Genomic DNA, 23677 nt, shown 5'->3' with positions numbered 1-23677 from the left:
GATGGACCACGCAAATTGCGTCCCGATTCAATACATCGTCCCCAGCCGACTTGTCTCCATGGGTCTATTGCTGCCTCGGGCACCTTATGGCCGTTCTGCTGTGAGTCTAGATTATCGAATGGGACGAAAAACTGATAGTGAATTGTAACGTTCAGGGCCACCTAATGACGATGGATCACTCAAATTGCGTCCTGATTCAATACATCGTCCTCCAGCAGACTTGACTTCATGGGTCTATTGCTGCCACGGGCAATTTATGGCCGTTGTGGTGAGTGTCAAAGATTTTCGAATCGGACGAAAAACTGATAGTGAATTGTAACTTTCAGGGCCACCTAATGACGATGGACCACACAAATTGCGTCCCGATTCAGTACATCGTCCACTAGCCGACTTGACTCCATGGGACTATTGCTGCCTCGGGCACCTTATGGCCGTTCTGCTGTGAGTCTAGATTATAGAATGGGATGAAAAACTGATAGTGAATTCTAACGTTCAGGGCCACCTAATGACGATGGATCACTCAAATTGCGTCCTGATTCAATACATCGTCCTCCAGCAGACTTGTCTCCATGGGTCTATTGCTGCCTCGGGCACCTTATGGCAGGCCTGCTGTGACTCAAAGATTTTCGAATCGGACGAAAAACTGATAGTGAATTGTAACGTTCAGGGCCTCCTAATGACGATGGAACACTCAAATTGCGTCCCGATTCAATACATCGTCCTCCAGCAGACTTGTCTCCATGGGTCTATTGCTGCCTCGGGCACCTTATGGCCGTTCTGCTGTGAGTCAAAGATTTTCGAATCGGAAGAAAAACTGATAGTGAATTGTAACATTTAGGGCCACCTAGTGACGATGGACCACACAAATTGCGTCCGGATTCAGTACATCGTCCTCCAGCCGACCTGACTCCATGGGTCTATTGCTGCCTCAGGCACCTTATGGCCGTTCTGCTGTGAGTCTAGATTATCGAATGGGACGAAAAACTGATAGTGAATTGTAACGTTCAGGGCCACCTAATGACGATGGATCTCTCAAATTGCGTCCCGATTCAATACATCGTCCTCCAGCCGACTTGTCTCCATGGGTCTATTGCTCCCTCGGGCACCTTATGGCCGTTCTGCTGTGAGTCTAGATTATCGAATGGGACGAAAAACTGATAGTGAATTGTAACTTTCAGGGCCACGTAATGACGATGGATCACTCAAATTGCGTCCCGATTCAATACATCGTCCTCCAGCAGACCTGTCTCCATGGGTCTATTGCTGCCTCGGGCACCTTATGGCCGTTCAGCTGTGACTCAAAGATTTTCGAATCGGACGAAAAACTGATAGTGAATTGTAACGTTCAGGGCCTCCTAATGACGATGGAACACTCAAATTGCGTCCCGATTCAATATATCGTCCTCCAGCAGACTTGTCTCCATGGGTCTATTGCAGCCTCGGGCACCTTATGGCCGTTCAGCTGTGACTCAAAGATTTTCGAATCGGACGAAAAACTGATAGTGAATTGTAACGTTCAGGGCCTCCTAATGACGATGGAACACTCAAATTGCGTCCCGATTCAATACATCGTCCTCCAGCCGACTTGTCTCCATGGGTCTATTGCTGCCTCGGGCACCTTATGGCCGTTCTGCTGTGAGTCAAAGATTTTCGAATCGGACGAAAAACTGATAGTGAATTGTAACTTTCAGGGCCACCTAATGACGATGGATCACTCAAATTGCGTCCCGATTAAATACATCGTCCTCCAGCCGACTTGTCTCCATGGGTCTATTGCTGCCTCGGGCACCTTATGGCCATTCTGCTGTGAGTCAATGATTTTCGAATCGGACGAAAAACTGATAGTGAATTGTAACGTTCAGGGCCTCCTAATGACGATGGAACACTAAAATTGCGTCCCGATTCAATACATCGTCCTCAAGCAGACTTGACTTCATGGGTCTATTGCTGCCTCGGGCACCTTATGGCCGTTCTACTGTGAGTCAAAGATTTTCGAATCGGACGAAAAACTGATAGTGAATTGTAACGTTCAGGGCCACCTAATGACGATGGATCACTCAAATTGCATCCTGATTCAATACATCGTCCTCCAGCAGACTTGACTTCATGGGTCTATTGCTGCCTCGGGCACCTTATGGCCGTTCTGCTGTGAGTCAAAGATTTTCGAATCGGACGAAAAACTGATAGTGAATTGTAACTTTCAGGGCCACCTAATGACGATGGATCACTCAAATTGCGTTCCGATTAAATACATCGTCCTCCAGCAGACTTGTCTCCACGGGTCGTTTGCTGCCTCGGGCACCTTATGGCCGTTCTGCTGTGAGTCAAAGATTTTCGAATCGGACGGAAAACTGACAGTGAATTGTAACATTCAGGGCCACCTAAGGACGATGGACCACACAAATTGCGTCCCGATTCAGTACATCGTCCACTAGCCGACTTGACTCCATGGGACTATTGCTGCCTCGGGCACCTTATGGCCGTTCTGCTGTGAGTCTAGATTATAGAATGGGATGAAAAACTGATAGCGAATTGTAACGTTCAGGGCCACCTAATGACGATGGATCACTCAAATTGCATCCCGATTCAATACATCGTCCTCCAGCAGACCTGTCTCCATGGGACTATTGCTGCCTCGGGCACGTTATGGCAGGCCTGCTGTCACTCAAAGATTTTCAAATCGGACGAAAAACTGATAGTGAATTGTAACGTTCAGGGCCTCCTAATGACGATGGAACACTCAAATTGCGTCCCGATTCAATACATCGTCCTCCAGCAGACTTGTCTCCATGCGTCTATTGCTGCCTCGGGCACCTTATGGCCGTTCGGCTGTGAGTCAAAGATTTTCGAATCGGACGAAAAACTGATAGTGAATTGTAACGTTCAGGGCCACCTAATGACGATGGATCACTCAAATTGCGTCCCGATTCAATACATCGTCCTCAAGCCGACTTGACTCCATGGGTCTATTGCTGCCTCGGGCACCTTATAGCCGTTCTGCTGTGAGTCTAGATTATCGAATGGAACAAAAAACTGATAGTGAATTGTAACGTTCAGGGCCTCCTAATGACGATGGATCACTCAAATTGCGTCCCGATTCAATACATCGTCCTCCAGCAGACTTATCTCCATGGGTCTATTGCTGCCTCGGGCACCTTATGGCCGTTCTGCTGTGAGTCTAGATTATCGAATGGGACGAAAAACTGATAGTGAATTGTAACGTTCAGGGCCTCCTAATGACGATGGATCACTCAAATTGCGTCCCGATTCAATACATCGTCCTCCAGCCGACTTGACTCCATGGGTCTATTGCTGCCTCGGGCACCTTATGGCAGGCCTGCTGTGACGCAAAGATTTTCGAATCGGACGAAAAACTGATAGTGAATTGTAACGTTCAGGGCCTCCTAATGACGATGGAACACTCAAATTGCGTCCCGATTCAATACATCGTCCTCCAGCAGACTTGTCTCCATGCGTCTATTGCTGCCTCGGGCACCTTATGGCCGTTCGGCTGTGAGTCAAAGATTTTCGAATCGGACGAAAAACTGATAGTGAATTGTAACGTTCAGGGCCACCTAATGACGATGGATCACTCAAATTGCGACCCGATTCAATACATCGTCCTCCAGCCGACTTGACTCCATGGGTCTATTGCTGCCTCGGGCACCTTATGGCCGTTCTGTTGTGAGTCTAGATTATCGAATGGGACAAAAAACTGATAGTGGATTGTAACGTTCAGGGCCTCCTAATGACGATGGATCACTCAAATTGCGTCCCGATTCAATACATCGTCCTCCAGCAGACTTGTCTCCATGGGTCTATTGCTGCCTCGGGCACCTTATGGCCGTTCTGCTGTGAGTCTAGATTATCGAATGGGACGAAAAACTGATAGTGAATTGTGACGTTCAGGGCCACCTAATGACGATGGATCACTCAAATTGCGTCCCGATTCAATACATCGTTCTCCAGCCGACTTGACTCCATGGGTCTATTGCTGCCTCGGGCACCTTATGGCCGTTCTGCGGTGAGTCTAGATTATCGAATGGGACGAAAAACTGATAGTGAATTGTAACGTTCAGGGCCACCTAATGACGATGGATCACTCAAATTGCGTCCTGATTCAATACATCGTCCTCCAGCAGACTTGACTTCATGGGTCCATTGCTGCCTCGGGGCACCTTATGGCCGTTCTGCTGTGAGTCAAAGATTTTCGAATCGGACGAAAAACTGATAGTGAATTGTAACTTTCAGGGCCACCTAATGACGATGGATCACTCAAATTGCGTCCCGATTCAATACATCGTCCTCCAGCAGACTTGTCTCCATGGGTCGATTGCTGCCTCGGGCACCTTATGGCCGTTCTGCTGTGAGTCAAAGATTTTCGAATCGGACGGAAAACTGATAGTGATTTGTAACATTCAGGGCCACCTAATGACGATGGACCACACAAATTGCGTCCCGACTCAGTACATCGTCCACTAGCCGACTTGACTCCATGGGACTATTGCTGCCTCGAGCACCTAATGGCCGTTCTGCTGTGAGTCAAAGATTTTCGAATCGGACGAAAAACTGATAGTGAATTGTAACATTCAGGGCCACCTAATGACGATGGATCACTCAAATTGCGTCCCGATTCAATACATCGTCCTCCAGCCGAGTTGACTCCATGGGTCTATTGCTGCCTCGGGCACCTTATTGGCCGTTCTGCTGTGAGTCTAGATTATCGAATGGGACGAAAAACTGATAGTGAATTGTGACGTTCAGGGCCACCTAATGACGATGGATCACTCAAATTGCGTCCCGATTCAATACATCGTCCTCCAGCCGACTTGACTCCATGGGTCTATTGCTGCCTCGGGCACCTTATCGCCGTTCTGCGGTGAGTCTAGATTATCGAATGGGACGAAAAACTGATAGTGAATTGTAACGTTCAGGGCCACCTAATGACGATGGATCACTCAAATTGCGTCCTGATTCAATACATCGTCCTCCAGCAGACTAGACTTCATGGGTCTATTGCTGCCTCGGGCACCTTATGGCCGTTCTGCTGTGAGTCAAAGATTTTCGAATCGGACGAAAAACTGATAGTGAATTGTAACTTTCAGGGCCACCTAATGACGATGGATCACTCAAATTGCGTCCCGATTCAATACATCGCCCTCCAGCAGACTTGTCTCCATGGGTCGATTGCTGCCTCGGGCACCTTATGGCCGTTCTGCTGTGAGTCAAAGATTTTCGAATCGGACGGAAAACTGATAGTGATATGTAACATTCAGGGCCAGCTAATGACGATGGACCACGCAAATTGCGTCCCGATTCAATACATCGTCCTCCAGCAGACTTGTCTCCATGGGTCGATTGCTGCCTCGGGCACCTAATGGCCGTTCTGCTGTGAGTCAAAGTTTTTCGATTCGGACGAAAAACTGATAGTGAATTGTAACATTCAGGGCCACCTAATGACGATGGATCACTCAAATTGCGTCCCGATTCAATACATCGTCCTCCAGCCGAGTTGACTCCATGGGTCTATTGCTGCATCGGGCACCTTATGGCCGTTCTGCTGTGAGTCTAGATTATCGAATGGGACGAAAAACTGATAGTGAATTGTAACGTTCAGGGCCTCCTAATGACGATGGATCACTCAAATTGCGTCCCGATTCATTACGTCGTCCTCCAGCCGACTTGACTCCATGGGTCTATTGCTGCCTCGGGCACCTTATGGCCGTTCTGCTGTGAGTCTAGATTATCGAATGGGACGAAAAACTGATAGTGAATTGTAACGTTCAAGGCCTCCTAATGACGATGGATCACTCAAATTGCGTCCCGATTCAATACATCGTCCTCCAGCAGACTTGTCTCCATGGGTCGATTGCTGCCTCGGGCACCTAATGGCCGTTCTGCTGTGAGTCAAAGATTTTCGAATCGGACGAAAAACTGATAGTGAATTGTAACATTCAGGGCCACCTAATGACGATGGACCACGCAAATTGCGTCCCGATTCAATACATCGTCCTCCAGCCGAGTTGACTCCATGGGTCTATTGCTGCCTCGGGCACCTTATGGCCGTTCTGCTGTGAATCTAGATTATCGAATGGGACGATAAAACTGATAGTGAATTGTAACGTTCAGGGCCACCTAATGACGATGGATCACTCAAATTGCGTCCCGATTCAATACATCGTCCCCAGCCGACTTGTCTCCATGGGTTTATTGCTGCCTCGGGCACCTTATGGCCGTTCTGCGGTGGGTCTAGATTATCGAATGGGACGAAAAACTGATAGTGAATTGTAACGTTCAGGGCCACCTAATGACGATGGATCACTCAAATTGCGTCCTGATTCAATCCCTCGTCCTCCAGCAGAATTGACTTCATGGGTCTATTGCTGCCTCGGGCACCTTATGGCCGTTCTGCTGTGAGTCAAAGATTATCGAATCGGACGAAAAACTGATAGTGAATTGTAACTTTCAGGGCCACCTAATGACGATGGATCACTCAAATTGCGTCCCGATTCAATACATCTTCCTCCAGCAGACTTGTCTCCATGGGTCGATTGCTGCCTCGGGCACCTTATGGCCGTTCTGCTGTGAGTCAAAGATTTTCTAATCGGACGGAAATCTGATAGTGATTTGTAACATTCAGGGCCACCTAATGACGATGGACCACACAAATTGCGTCCCGATTCAGTACATCGTCCACTAGCCGACTTGACTCCATGGGACTATTGCTGCCTCGGGCACCTTATGGCCGTTCTGCTGTGAGTCTAGATTATCGAATGGGACAAAAAACTGATAGTGAATTGTAACGTTCAGGGCCTCCTAATGACGATGGATCACTCAAATTGCGTCCCGATTCAATACATCGTCCTCCAGCAGACTTGTCTCCATGGGTCTATTGCTGCCTCGGGCAGCTTATGGCCGTTCTGCTGTGAGTCTAGATTATCGAATGGGACGAAAAACTGATAGTGAATTGTGACGTTCAGGGCCACCTAATGACGATGGATCACTCAAATTGCGTCCCGATTCAATACATCGTCCTCCAGCCGACTTGACTCCATGGGTCTATTGCTGCCTCGGGCACCTTATGGCCGTTCTGCGGTGAGTCTAGATTATCGAATGGGACGAAAAACTGATAGTGAATTGTAACGTTCTGGGCCACCTAATGACGATGGATCACTAAAATTGCGTCCTGATTCAATACATCGTCCTCCAGCAGACTTGACTTCATGGGTCTATTGCTGCCTCGGGCACCTTATGGCCGTTCTGCTGTGAGTCAAAGATTTTCGAATCGGACGAAAAACTGATAGTGAATTGTAACTTTCAGGGCCACCTAATGACGATGGATCACTCAAATTGCGTCCCGATTCAATACATCGTCCTCCAGCAGACTTGTCTCCATGGGTCTATTGCTGCCTCGGGCACCTTATGGCCGTTCTGCTGTGAGTCAAAGATTTTCGAATCGGACGGAAAACTGATAGTGATTTGTAACATTCAGGGCCACCTAATGACGATGGACCACACAAATTGCGTCCCGATTCAGTACATCGTCCACTAGCCGACTTGACTCCATGGGACTATTGCTGCCTCGGGCACCTAATGTCCGTTCTGCTGTGAGTCAAAGATTTTCGAATCGGACGAAAAACTGATAGTGAATTGTAACATTCAGGGCCACCTAGTGACGATGGACCACGCAAATTGCGTCCCGATTCAATACATCGTCCTCCAGCAGACTTGTCTCCATGGGTCGATTGCTGCCTCGGGCACCTAATGGCCGTTCTGCTGTGAGTCAAAGTTTTTCGATTCGAACGAAAAACTGATAGTGAATTGTAACATTCAGGGCCACCTAATGACGATGGATCACTCAAATTGCGTCCCGATTCAATACATCGTCCTCCAGCCGAGTTGACTCCATGGGTCTATTGCTGCCTCGGGCACCTTATGGCCGTTCTGCTGTGAGTCTAGATTATCGAATGGGACGAAAAACTGATAGTGAATTGTAACGTTCAGGGCCACCTAATGACGATGGACCACACAAATTGCGTCCCGATTCAGTACATCGTCCACTAGCCGACTTGACTCCATGGGACTATTGCTGCCTCGGGCAAATTATGGCCGTTCTGCTGTGAGTCTAGATTATAGAATGGGATGAAAAACTGATAGCGAATTGTAACGTTCAGGGCCACCTAATGACGATGGATCACTCAAATTGCATCCCGATTCAATACATCGTCCTCCAGCAGACTTGTCTCCATGGGTCTATTGCTGCCTCGGGCACCTTATGGCAGGCCTGCTGTGACTCAAAGATTTTCGAATCGGACGAAAAACTGATAGTGAATTGTAACGTTCAGGGCCTCCTAATGACGATGGAACACTCAAATTGCGTCCCGATTCAAAACATCGTCCTCCAGCAGACTTGTCTCCATGCGTCTATTGCTGCCTCGGGCACCTTATGGCCGTTCTGCTGTGAGTCAAAGATTTTCGAATCGGACGAAAAACTGATAGCGAATTGTGACGTTCAGGGCCACCTAATGACGATGGATCACTCAAATTGCGTCCCGATTCAATACATCGTCCTCCAGCCGACTTGACTCCATGGGTCTATTGCTGCCTCGGGCACCTTATGGCCGTTCTGCGGTGAGTCTAGATTATCGAATGGGACGAAAAACTGATAGTGAATTGTAACGTTCTGGGCCACCTAATGACGATGGATCACTCAAATTGCGTCCTGATTCAATACATCGTCGTCCAGCAGACTTGACTTCATGGGTCTATTGCTGCCTCGGGCACCTTATGGCCGTTCTGCTGTGAGTCAAAGATTTTCGAATCGGACGAAAAACTGATAGTGAATTGTAACTTTCAGGGCCACCTAATGACGATGGATCACTCAAATTGCGTCCCGATTCAATACATCGTCCTCCAGCAGACTTGTCTCCATGGGTCGATTGCTGCCTCGGGCACCTTATGGCCGTTCTGCTGTGAGTCAAAGATTTTCGAATCGGACGGAAAACTGATAGTGATATGTAACATTCAGGGCCACCTAATGACGATGGACCACACAAATTGCGTCCCGATTCAATACATCGTCCTCCAGCCGAGTTGACTCCATGGGTCTATTGCTGCCTCGGGCACCTTATGGCCGTTCTGCTGTGAGTCTAGATTATCGAATGGGACGAAAAACTGATAGTGAATTGTAACGTTCAGGGCCTCCTAATGACGATGGATCACTCAAATTGCGTCCCGATTCAGTACATCGTCCACTAGCCGACTTGACTCCATGGGACTATTGCTGCCTCGGGCACCTTATGGCCGTTCTGCTGTGAGTCTAGATTATAGAATGGGATGAAAAACTGATAGCGAATTGTAACGTTCAGGGGCACCTAATGACGATGGATCACTCAAATTGCATCCCGATTCAATACATCGTCCTCCAGCAGACTTGTCTCCATGGGTCTATTGCTGCCTCGGGCACCTTATGGCAGGCCTGCTGTGACTCAAAGATTTTCGAATCGGACGAAAAACTGATAGTGAATTGTAACGTTCAGGGCCTCCTAATGACGATGGAACACTCAAATTGCGTCCCGATTCAATACATCGTCCTCCAGCAGACTTGTCTCCATGCGTCTATTGCTGCCTCGGGCACCTTATGGCCGTTCGGCTGTGAGTCAAAGATTTTCGAATCGGACGAAAAACTGATAGTGAATTGTAACGTTCAGGGCCACCTAATGACGATGGATCACTCAAATTGCGTCCCGATTCAATACATCGTCCTCCAGCCGACTTGACTCCATGGGTCTATTGCTGCCTCGGGCACCTTATGGCTGTTCTGCTGTGAGTCTAGATTATCGAATGGGACAAAAAACTGATTGTGAATTGTAACGTTCAGGGCCTCCTAATGACGATGGATCATTCAAATTGCGTCCCGATTCAATACATCGTCCTCCAGCAGACTTGTCTCCATGGGTCTATTGCTGCCTCGGGCACCTTATGGCCGTTCTGCTGTGAGTCTAGATTATCGAATGGGACGAAAAACTGATAGTGAATTGTAACGTTCAGGGCCACCTAATGACGATGGACCACACAAATTGCGTCCCGATTCAGTACATCGTCCACTAGCCGACTTGACTCCATGGGACTATTGCTGCCTCGGGCACCTAATGTCCGTTCTGCTGTGAGTCAAAGATTTTCGAATCGGACGAAAAACTGATAGTGAATTGTAACATTCAGGGCCACCTAGTGACGATGGACCACGCAAATTGCGTCCCGATTCAATACATCGTCCTCCAGCAGACTTGTCTCCATGGGTCGATTGCTGCCTCGGGCACCTAATGGCCGTTCTGCTGTGAGTCAAAGTTTTTCGATTCGGACGAAAAACTGATAGTGAATTGTAACATTCAAGGCCACCTAATGACGATGGATCACTCAAATTGCGTCCCGATTCAATACATCGTCCTCCAGCCGAGTTGACTCCATGGGTCTATTGCTGCCTCGGGCACCTTATGGCCGTTCTGCTGTGAGTCTAGATTATCGAATGGGACGAAAAACTGATAGTGAATTGTAACGTTCAGGGCCTCCTAATGACGATGGATCACTCAAATTGCGTCCCGATTCATTACATCGTCCTCCAGCCGACTTGACTCCATGGGTCTATTGCTGCCTCGGGCAACTTATGGCCGTTCTGCTGTGAGTCTAGATAATCGAATGGGACGAAAAACTGATAGTGAATTGTAACGTTCAGGGCCACCTAATGACGATGGACCACACAAATTGTGTCCCGATTCAGTACATCGTCCACTAGCCGACTTGACTCCATGGGACTATTGCTGCCTCGGGCACCTTATGGCCGTTCTGCTGTGAGTCTAGATTATAGAATGGGATGAAAAACTGATAGCGAATTGTAACGTTCAGGGCCACCTAATGACGATGGATCACTCAAATTGCATCCCGATTCAATACATCGTCCTCCAGCAGACTTGTCTCCATGGGTCTATTGCTGCCTCGGGCACCTTATGGCAGGCCTGCTGTGACTCAAAGATTTTCGAATCGGACGAAAAACTGATAGTGAATTGTAACGTTCAGGGCCTCCTAATGACGATGGAACACTCAAATTGCGTCCCGATTCAAAACATCGTCCTCCAGCAGACTTGTCTCCATGCGTCTATTGCTGCCTCGGGCACCTTATGGCCGTTCGGCTGTGAGTCAAAGATTTTCGAATCGGACGAAAAACTGATAGCGAATTGTGACGTTCAGGGCCACCTAATGACGATGGATCACTCAAATTGCGTCCCGATTCAATACATCGTCCTCCAGCCGACTTGCCTCCATGGGTCTATTGCTGCCTCGGGCACCTTATGGCCGTTCTGCGGTGAGTCTAGATTATCGAATGGGACGAAAAACTGATAGTGAATTGTAACGTTCTGGGCCACCTAATGACGATGGATCACTCAAATTGCGTCCTGATTCAATACATCGTCGTCCAGCAGACTTGACTTCATGGGTCTATTGCTGCCTCGGGCACCTTATGGCCGTTCTGCTGTGAGTCAAAGATTTTCGAATCGGACGAAAAACTGATAGTGAATTGTAATTTCAGGGCCACCTAATGACGATGGATCACTCAAATTGCGTCCCGATTCAATACATCGTCCTCCAGCAGACTTGTCTCCATGGGTCGATTGCTGCCTCGGGCACCTTATGGCCGTTCTGCTGTGAGTCAAAGATTTTCGAATCGGACGGAAAACTGATAGTGATATGTAACATTCAGGGCCACCTAATGACGATGGACCACACAAATTGCGTCCCGATTCAATACATCGTCCTCCAGCCGAGTTGACTCCATGGGTCTATTGCTGCCTCGGGCACCTTATGGCCGTTCTGCTGTGAGTCTAGATTATCGAATGGGACAAAAAACTGATAGTGAATTGTAACGTTCAGGGCCTCCTAATGACGATGGATCACTCAAATTGCGTCCCGATTCAATACATCGTCCTCCAGCAGACTTGTCTCCATGGGTCTATTGCTGCCTCGGGCACCTTATGGCCGTTCTGCTGTGAGTCAAAGATTTTCGAATCGGACGGAAAACTGATAGTGATTTGTAACATTCAGGGCCACCTAATGACGATGGACCACACAAATTGTGTCCCGATTCAGTACATCGTCCACTAGCCGACTTGACTCCATGGGACTATTGCTGCCTCGGGCACCTAATGTCCGTTCTGCTGTGAGTCAAAGATTTTCGAATCGGACGAAAAACTGATAGTGAATTGTAACATTCAGGGCCACCTAGTGACGATGGACCACGCAAATTGCGTCCCGATTCAATACATCGTCCTCCAGCAGACTTGTCTCCATGGGTCGATTGCTGCCTCGGGCACCTAATGGCCGTTCTGCTGTGAGTCAAAGTTTTTCGATTCGGACGAAAAACTGATAGTGAATTGTAACATTCAGGGCCACCTAATGACGATGGATCACTCAAATTGCGTCCCGATTCAATACATCGTCCTCCAGCCGAGTTGACTCCATGGGTCTATTGCTGCCTCGGGCACCTTATGGCCGTTCTGCTGTGAGTCTAAATTATCGAATGGGACGAAAAACTGATAGTGAATTGTAACGTTCAGGGCCTCCAAATGACGATGGATCACTCAAATTGCGTCCCGATTCATTACATCGTCCTGCAGCCGACTTGACTCCATGGGTCTATTGCTGCCTCGGGCACCTTATGGCCGTTCTGCTGTGAGTCTAGATTATCGAATGGGACGAAAAACTGATAGTGAATTGTAACGTTCAGGGCCACCTAATGACGATGGACCACACAAATTGCGTCCCGATTCAGTACATCGTCCACTAGCCGACTTGACTCCATGGGACTATTGCTGCCTCGGGCACCTTATGGCCGTTCTGCTGTGAGTCTAGATTATAGAATGGGATGAAAAACTGATAGCGAATTGTAACGTTCAGGGCCACCTAATGACGATGGATCACTCAAATTGCATCCCGATTCAATACATCGTCCTCCAGCAGACTTGTCTCCATGGGTCTATTGCTGCCTCGGGCACCTAATGACAGGCCTGCTGTGACTCAAAGATTTTCGAATCGGACGAAAAACTGATAGTGAATTGTAACGTTCAGGGCCTCCTAATGACGATGGAACACTCAAATTGCGTCCCGATTCAAAACATCGTCCTCCAGCAGACTTGTCTCCATGCGTCTATTGCTGCCTCGGGCACCTTATGGCCGTTCGGCTGTGAGTCAAAGATTTTCGAATCGGACGAAAAACTGATAGCGAATTGTGACGTTCAGGGCCACCTAATGACGATGGATCACTCAAATTGCGTCCCGATTCAATACATCGTCCTCCAGCCGACTTGACTCCATGGGTCTATTGCTGCCTCGGGCACCTTATGGCCGTTCTGCGGTGAGTCTAGATTATCGAATGGGACGAAAAACTGATAGTGAATTGTAACGTTCTGGGCCACCTAATGACGATGGATCACTCAAATTGCGTCCTGATTCAATACATCGTCGTCCAGCAGACTTGACTTCATGGGTCTATTGCTGCCTCGGGCACCTTATGGCCGTTCTTCTGTGAGTCAAAGATTTTCGAATCGGACGAAAAACTGATAGTGATATGTAACATTCAGGGCCACCTAATGACGATGGACCACACAAATTGCGTCCCGATTCAATACATCGTCCTCCAGCCGAGTTGACTCCATGGGTCTATTGCTGCCTCGGGCACCTTATGGCCGTTCTGCTGTGAGTCTAGATTATCGAATGGGACGAAAAACTGATAGTGAATTGTAACGTTCAGGGCCTCATAATGACGATGGATCACTCAAATTGCGTCCCGATTCAGTACATCGTCCACTAGCCGACTTGACTCCATGGGACTATTGCTGCCTCGGGCACCTTATGGCCGTTCTGCTGTGAGTCTAGATTATAGAATGGGATGAAAAACTGATAGCGAATTGTAACGTTCAGGGGCACCTAATGACGATGGATCACTCAAATCGCATCCCGATTCAATACATCGTCCTCCAGCAGACTTGTCTCCATGGGTCTATTGCTGCCTCGGGCACCTTATGGCAGGCCTGCTGTGACTCAAAGATTTTCGAATCGGACGAAAAACTGATAGTGAATTGTAACGTTCAGGGCCTCCTAATGACGATGGAACACTCAAATTGCGTCCCGATTCAATACATCGTCCTCCAGCAGACTTGTCTCCATGCGTCTATTGCTGCCTCGGGCACCTTATGGCCGTTCGGCTGTGAGTCAAAGATTTTCGAATCGGACGAAAAACTGATAGTGAATTGTAACGTTCAGGGCCACCTAATGACGATGGATCACTCAAATTGCGTCCCGATTCAATACATCGTCCTCCAGCCGACTTGACTCCATGGGTCTATTGCTGCCTCGGGCACCTTATGGCCGTTCTGCTGTGAGTCTAGATTATCGAATGGGACAAAAAACTGATAGTGAATTGTAACGTTCAGGGCCTCCTAATGACGATGGATCACTCAAATTGCGTCCCGATTCAATACATCGTCCACCAGCAGACTTGTCTCCATGGGTCTATTGCTGCCTCGGGCACCTTATGGCCGTTCTGCTGTGAGTCTAGATTATCGAATGGGACGAAAAACTGATAGTGAATTGTAACGTTCAGGGCCACCTAATGACGATGGATCACTCAAATGGCGTCCCGATTCAATACATCGTCCTCCTGCCGACTTGTCTCCATGGGTCTATTGCTGCCTCGGGCACCTTATGGCCGTTCTGCTGTGAGTCTAGATTATCGAATGGGACGAAAAACTGATAGTGAATTGTAACGTTCAGGGCCTCCTAATGACGATGGATCACTCAAATTGCGTCCCGATTCAATACATCGTCCTCCAGCCGACTTGACTCCATGGGTCTATTGCTGCCTCGGGCACCTTATGGCCGTTCTGCTGTGAGTCTAGATTATCGAATGGGACGAAAAACTGATAGTGAATTGTAACGTTCAGGGCCTCCTAATGACGATGGATCACTCAAATTGTTTCCCGATTCAATACATCGTCCTCCAGCAGACTTGTCTCCATGGGTCGATTGCTGCCTCGGGCACCTAATGGCCGTTCTGCTGTGAGTCAAAGATTTTCGATTCGGACGAAAAACTGATAGTGAATTGTAACATTCAGGGCCACCTAATGACGATGGAACACTCAAATTGCGTCCCGATTCAATACATCGTCCTCCAGCCGAGTTGACTCCATGGGTCTATTGTTGCCTCGGGCACCTTATGGCCGTTCTGCTGTGAGTCTAGATTATCGAATGGGACGAAAGACTGATAGTGAATTGTAATGTTCAGGGCCTCCTAATGACGATGGATCACTCAAATTGCGTCCCGATTCATTACATCGTCCTCCAGCCGACTTGACTCCATGGGTCTATTGCTGCCTCGGGCACCTTATGGCCGTTCTGCTGTGAGTCTAGATTATCGAATGGAGTGAATTGTAACGTTCAGGGCCTCCTCATGAGGATGGATCACTCAAATTGCGTCCCGATTCAATACATCGTCCTCCAGCAGACTTGTCTCCATGGGTCGATTGCTGCCTCGGGCACCTAATGGCCGTTCTGCTGTGAGTCAAAGATTTTCGATTCGGACGAAAAACTGATAGTGAATTGTAACATTCAGGGCCACCTAATGACGATGGACCATGCAAATTGCGTCCCGATTCAATACATCGTCCTCCAGCCGAGTTGACGCCATGGGTCTATTGCTGCCTCGGGCACCTTATGGCCGTTCTGCTGTGAATCTAGATTATCGAATGGGACGAAAAACTGATAGTGAATTGTAACGTTCAGGGCCATCTAATGACGATGGATCACTCAAATTACGTCCCGATGCAATACATCGTCCCGAGCCGACTTGACTCCATGGGACTATTGCTGCCTCGGGCACCTTATGGCCGTTCTGCTGTGAGTCTAGATTATAGAATGGGATGAAAAACTGATAGTGAATTGTAACGTTCAGGGCCACCTAATGACGATGGATCACTCAAATTGCGTCCTGATTCAATCCCTCGTCCTCCAGCAGAATTGACTTCATGGGTCTATTGCTGCCTCGGGCACCTTATGGCCGTTCTGCTGTGAGTCAAAGATTTTCGAATCGGACGAAAAACTGATAGTGAATTGTAACTTTCAGGGCCACCTAATGACGATGGATCACTCAAATTGCGTCCCGATTCAATACATCGTCCTCCAGCAGACTTGTCTCCATGGGTCGATTGCTGCCTCGGGCACCTTATGGCCGTTCTGCTGTGAGTCTAGATTATAGAATGGGATGAAAAACTGATAGCGAATTGTAACGTTCAGGGGCACCTAATGACGATGGATCACTCAAATTGCATCCCGATTCAATACATCGTCCTCCAGCAGACTTGTCTCCATGCGTCTATTGCTGCCTCGGGCACCTTATGGCCGTTCGGCTGTGAGTCAAAGATTTTCGAATCGGACGAAAAACTGATAGTGAATTGTAACGTTCAGGGCCACCTAATGACGATGGATCACTCAAATTGCGTCCCGATTCAATACATCGTCCTCCAGCCGACTTGACTCCATGGGTCTATTGCTGCCTCGGGCACCTTATGGCCGTTCGGCTGTGAGTCAAAGATTTTCGAATCGGACGAAAAACTGATAGTGAATTGTAACGTTCAGGGCCTCCTAATGACGATGGAACACTCAAATTGCGTCCCGATTCAATACATCGTCCTCCAGCAGACTTATCTCCATGCGTCTATTGCTGCTCGGGCACCTTATGGCCGTTCGGCTGTGAGTCAAAGATTTTCGAATCGGACGAAAAACTGATAGTGAATTGTAACGTTCAGGGCCACCTAATGACGATGGATCACTCAAATTGCGTCCCGATTCAATACATCGTCCTCCAGCCGACTTGACTCCATGGGTCTATTGCTGCCTCGGGCACCTTATGGCCGTTCTGCTGTGAGTCTAGATTATCGAATGGGACAAAAAACTGATAGTGAATTGTAACGTTCAGGGCCTCCTAATGACGATGGATCACTCAAATTGCGTCCCGATTCAATACATCGTCCTCCAGCAGACTTGTCTCCTTGGGTCTATTGCTGCCTCGGGCACCTTATGGCCGTTCTGCTGTGAGTCTAGATTATCGAATGGGACGAAAAACTGATAGTGAATTGTAACGTTCAGGGCCACCTAATGACGATGGATCACTCAAATTGCGTCCCGATTCAATACATCGTCCTCCAGCCGACTTGACTCCATGGGTCTATTGCTGCCTCGGGCACCTTATGGCCGTTCTGCTGTGAGTCTAGATTATCGAATGGGACGAAAAACTGATGGTGAATTGTAACGTTCAGGGCCTCCTAATGACGATGGATCACTCAAATTGCGTCCCGATTCAATACATCGTCCTCCAGCCGACTTGACTCCATGGGTCTATTGCTGCCTCGGGCACCTTATGGCCGTTCTGCTGTGAGTCTAGATTATCGAATGGGACGAAAAACTGATAGTGAATTGTAACGTTCAGGGCCTCCTAATGACGATGGATCATTCAAATTGTTTCCCGATTCAATACATCGTCCTCTAGCAGACTTGTCTCCATGGGTCGATTGCTGCCTCGGGCACCTAATGGCCGTTCTGCTGTGAGTCAAAGATTTTCGATTCGGACGAAAAACTGATAGTGAATTGTAACATTCAGGGCCACCTAATGACGATGGATCACTCAATTTTCGTCCCGATTCAATTCCTCTGTCCTCCAGCCGAGTTGACTCCATGGGTCTATTGCTGCCTCGGGCACCTTATGGTCGTTCTGCTGTGAGTCTAGATTATCGAATGGAGTGAATTGTAACGTTCAGGGACTCCTCATGAGGATGGATCACTCAAATTGCGTCCCGATTCAATACATCGTCCTCCAGCAGACTTGTCTCCATGGGTCGATTGCTGCCTCGGGCACCTAATGGCCGTTCTGCTGTGAGTCAAAGATTTTCGATTCGGACGAAAAACTGATAGTGAATTGTAACATTCAGGGCCACCTAATGACGATGGACCATGCAAATTGCGTCCCGATTCAATACATCGTCCTCCAGCCGAGTTGACGCCATGGGTCTATTGCTGCCTCGGGCACCTTATGGCCGTTCTGCTGTGAATCTAGATTATCGAATGGGACGAAAAACTGATAGTGAATTGTAACGTTCAGGGCCATCTAATGACGATGGATCACTCAAATTACGTCCCGATGCAATACATCGTCCCCAGCCGACTTGACTCCATGGGACTATTGCTGCCTCGGGCACCTTATGGCCGTTCTGCTGTGAGTCTAGATTATAGAATGGGATGAAAAACTGATAGTGAATTGTAACGTTCAGGGCCACCTAATGACGATGGATCACTCAAATTGCGTCCTGATTCAAACCCTCGTCCTCCAGCAGAATTGACTTCATGGGTCTATTGCTGCCTCGGGCACCTTATGGCTGTTCTGCTGTGAGTCAAAGATTTTCGAATCGGACGAAAAACTGATAGTGAATTGTAACTTTCAGGGCCACCTAATGACGATGGATCACTCAAATTGCGTCCCGATTCAATACATCGTCCTCCAGCAGACTTGTCTCCATAGGTCGATTGCTGCCTCGGGCATCTTATGGCCGTTCTGCTGTGAGTCAAAGATTTTCGAATCGGACGGAAAACTGATAGTGATTTGTAACATTCAGGGCCACCTAATGACGATGGACCACACAAATTGCGTCCCGATTCAGTACATCGTCCACTAGCCGACTTGACTCCATGGGACTATTGCTGCCTCGGGCACCTTATGGCCGTTCTGCTGTGAGTCTAGATTATAGAATGGGATGAAAAACTGATAGCGAATTGTAACGTTCAGGGCCACCTAATGACGATGGATCACTCAAATTGCATCCCGATTCAATTCATCGTCCTCCAGCAGACTTGTCTCCACGGGTCTATTGCTGCCTCGGGCACCTTATGGCAGGCCTGCTGTGACTCAAAGATTTTCGAATCGGACGAAAAACTGATAGTGAATTGTAACGTTCAGGGCCTCCTAATGACGATGGAACACTCAAATTGCGTCCCGATTCAATACATCGTCCTCCAGCAGACTTGTCTCCATGCGTCTATTGCTGCCTCGGGCACCTTATGGCCGTTCGGCTGTGAGTCAAAGATTTTCGAATCGGACGAAAAACTGATAGTGAATTGTTAAGTTCAGGGCCACCTAATGACGATGGACCACTCAAATTGCGTCCCGATTCAATACATCGTCCTCCAGCCGACTTGACTCCATGGGTCTATTGCTGCCTCTTGCACCTTATGGCCGTTCTGCTGTGAGTCTAGATTATCGAATGGGACAAAAAACTGATAGTGAATTGTAACGTTCAGGGCCTCCTAATGACGATGGATCACTCAAATTGCGTCCCGATTCAATACATCGTCCTCCAGCAGACTTGTCTCCATGGGTCTATTGCTGCCTCGGGTACCTTATGACCGTTCTGCTGTGAGTCTAGATTATCGAATGGGACGAAAAACTGATAGTGAATTGTAACGTTCAGGGCCTCCTAATGACGATGGAACACTCAATTTGCGTCCCGATTCAATACTTCGTCCTCCAGCAGACTTGTCTCCATGCGTTCGGCTGTGAGTCAAAGATTTTCGAATCGGACGCAAAACTGATAGTGAATTGTAACGTTCAGGGCCACCTAATGACGATGGATCACTCAAATTGCGTCCCGATTCAATACATCGTCCTCCAGCCTACTTGACTCCATGGGTCTATTGCTGCCTCGGGCACCTTATGGCCGTTCTGCTGTGAGTCTAGATTATCGAATGGGACAAAAAACTGATAGTGAATTGTAACGTTCAGGGCCTCCTAATGACGATGGATCACTCAAATTGCGTCCCGATTCAATACATCGTCCTCCAGCAGACTTGTCTCCATGGGTCTATTGCTGCCTCGGGCACCTTATGGCCGTTCTGCTGTGAGTCTAGATTATGGAATGGGACGAAAAACTGATAGTGAATTGTAACGTTCAGGGCCACCTAATGACGATGGATCACTCAAATTGCGTCCCGATTCAATACATCGTCCTCCAGCCGACTTGACTCCATGGGTCTATTGCTGCCTCGGGCACCCTATGGCCGTTCTGCTGTGAGTCTAGATTATCGAATGGGACGAAAAACTGATAGTGAATTGTAACGTTCAGGGCCTCCTAATGACGATGGATCACTCAAATTGCGTCCCGATTTAATACATCGTCCTCCAGCCGACTTGACTCCATGGGTCTATTGCTGCCTCGGGCACCTTATGGCCGTTCTGCTGTGAGTCTAGATTATCGAATGGGACGAAAAACTGATAGTGAATTGTAACGTTCAGGGCCTCCTAATGACGATGGATCACTCAAATTGCGTCCCGATTCAATACATCGTCCTCCAGCAGACTTGTCTCCATGGGTCGATTGCTGCCTCGGGCACCTAATGGCCGTTCTGCTGTGAGTCAAAGATTTTCGATTCGGACGAAAAACTGATTGTGAATTGTAACATTCAGGGCCACCTAATGACGATGGACCATGCAAATTGCGTCCCGATTCAATACATCGTCCTCCAGCCGAGTTGACGCCATGGGTCTATTGCTGCCTCGGGCACCTTATGGCCGTTCTGCTGTGAATCTAGATTATCGAATGGGACGAAAAACTGATAGTGAATTGTAACGTTCAGGGCCATCTAATGACGATGGATCACTCAAATTACGTCCCGATTCAATACATAGTCCCCAGCCGACTTGACTCCATGGGACTATTGCTGCCTCGGGCACCTTATGGCCGTTCTGCTGTGAGTCAAAGATTTTCGAATCGGACGAAAAACTGATAGTGAATTGTAACATTCAGGGCCACCTAATGACGATGGACCACACAAATAGCGTCCCGATTCAGTACATCGTCCTCCAGCCGACCTGACTCCATGGGTCTATTGCTGCCTCGGGCACCTTATGGCCGTTCTGCTGTGAGTCTAGATTATCGAATGGGACGAAAAACTGATAGTGAATTGTAACGTTCAGGGCCACCTAATGACGATGGATCACTCAAATTGCGTCCCGATTCAATACATCGTCCTCCAGCAGACTTGTCTCCATGGGTCTATTGCTGCCTCGGGCACCTTATGGCCGTTCTGCTGTGAGTCTAGATTATCGAATGGGATTAAAAACTGATAGTGAATTGTAACGTTCAGGGCCACCTAATGACGATGGATCTCTCAAATTGCGTCCCGATTCAATACATCGTCCTCCAGCCGACTTGACTCCATTGGGCTACTGCTGCCTCGGGCACCTTATGGCCGTTCTGCTGTGAGTCAATGATTTTCGAAACGGACGAAAAACTGATAGTGAATTGTAACTTTCAGGGCCACCTAATGACGATGGATCACTCAAATTGCGTCCCGATTCAATACATCGTCCACCAGCCGACTTGTCTCCATGGGTCTATTGCTGCCTCGGGCACCTAATGGCCGTTCTGCTGTGAGTCAAAGATTTTCGAATCGGACGAAAAACTGATAGTGAATTGTAATGTTCAGGGCCTCCTAATGACGATGGAACACTCAAATTACGTCCCGATTCAATACATCGTCCTCCAGCAGACTTGTCTCCATGCGTCTATTGCTGCCTCGGGCACCTTATGGCCGTTCTGCTGTGAGTCAAAGATTTTCGAATCGGACGAAAAACTGATAGTGAATTGTAACATTCAGGGCCACCTAATGACGATGGACCACACAATTTGCGTCCCGATTCAATACATCGTCCTCCAGCCGACCTGACTCCATGGGTGTATTGCTGCCTCGGGCACCTTATGGCCGTTGTGCTGTGAGTCTAGTTTATCGAATGGGACGAAAAACTGACAGTGAATTGTAACTTTCAGGGCCACCTAATGACGATGGAACACTCAAATTGCGTCCCGATTCAATACATCGTCCACCAGCCGACTTGTCTCCATGGGTCGATTGCTGCCTCGGGCACCTAATGGCCGTTCTGCTGTGAGTCAAAGATTTTCGATTCGGACGAAAAACAGATAGTGAATTGTAACATTCAGGGCCACCTAATGACGATGGATCACTCAAATTGCGTCCCGATTCAATACATCGTCCTCCAGCAGACTTGTCTCCATGGGTCTAATGCTGCCTCGGGCACCTTATGGCCGTTCTGCTGTGAGTCAAAGATTTTCGAATCGGACGAAAAACTGATAGTGAATTGTAACTTTCAGGGCCACCTAATGACGATGGAACACTCAAATTGCGTCCCGATTCAATACATCGTCCTCCAGCCGACTTGTCTCCATGGGTCGATTGCTGCCTCGGGCACCTAATGGCCGTTCTGCTGTGAGTCAACGATTTTCGATTCGGACGAAAAACAGATAGAGAATTGTAACATTCAGGGCCACCTAATGACGATGGATCACTCAAATTGCGTCCCGATTCAATACATCGTCCTCCAGCAGACTTGTCTCCATGGGTCGATTGCTGCCTCGGGCACCTAATGGCCGTTCTGCTGTGAGTCAAAGAGTTTCGAATCGGACGAAAGACTGACAGTGAATTGTAACATTCAGGGCCACCTAATGACGATGGACCACGCAAATTGCGTCCCGATTCAATACATCGTCCTCCAGCCGAGTTGACTCCATGGGTCTATTGCTGCCTCGGGCACCTTATGGCCGTTCTGTTGTGAATCTAGATTATCGAATGGGACGAAAAACTGATAGTGAATTGTAACGTTCAGGGCCACCTAATGACGCTGGATCACTCAAATTGCGTCCCGATTCAATACATCGTCCCCAGCCGACTTGTCTCCATGGGTTTATTGCTGCCTCGGGCACCTTATGGCCGTTCTGCGGTGAGTCTAGATTATCGAATGGGACGAAAAACTGATAGTGAATTGTAAGGTTCAGGGCCACCTAATGACGATGGATCACTCAAATTGCGTCCTGATTCAATACATCGTCCTCCAGCAGACTTGACTTCATGGGTCTATTGCTGCCTCGGGCACCTTATGGCAGGCCTGCTGTGACTCAAAGATTTTCGAATCGGACGAAAAACTGAAAGTGAATTGTAACGTTCAGGGCCTCCTAATGACGATGGAACACTCAATTTGCGTCCCGATTCAATACATCGTCCTCCAGCAGACTTGTCTCCATGCGTCTATTGCTGCCTCGGGCACCTTATGGCCGTTCGGCTGACTGTCAAAGATTTTCGAATCGGACGCAAAACTGATAGTGAATTGTAACGTTCAGGGCCACCTAATGACGATGGATCACTCAAATTGCGTCCCGATTCAATACATCGTCCTCCAGCCTACTTGACTCCATGGGTCTATTGCTGCCTCGGGCACCTTATGGCCGTTCTGCTGTGAGTCTAGATTATCGAATGGGACAAAAAACTGATAGTGAATTGTAACGTTCAGGGCCTCCTAATGACGATGGATCACTCAAATTGCGTCCCGATTCAATACATCGTCCTCCAGCAGACTTGTCTCCATGGGTCTATTGCTGCCTCGGGCACCTTATGGCCGTTCTGCTGTGAGTCTAGATTATCGAATGGGACGAAAAACTGATAGTGAATTGTAACGTTCAGGGCCACCTAATGACGATGGATCACTCAAATTGCGTCCCGATTCAATACATCG

This window comes from Schistocerca cancellata, unplaced genomic scaffold, assembly GCF_023864275.1.
Source record: "Schistocerca cancellata isolate TAMUIC-IGC-003103 unplaced genomic scaffold, iqSchCanc2.1 HiC_scaffold_1114, whole genome shotgun sequence".
NCBI lineage: Eukaryota > Metazoa > Arthropoda > Insecta > Orthoptera > Acrididae > Schistocerca > Schistocerca cancellata.
Note: the sequence above shows the minus strand (reverse complement) of the source record.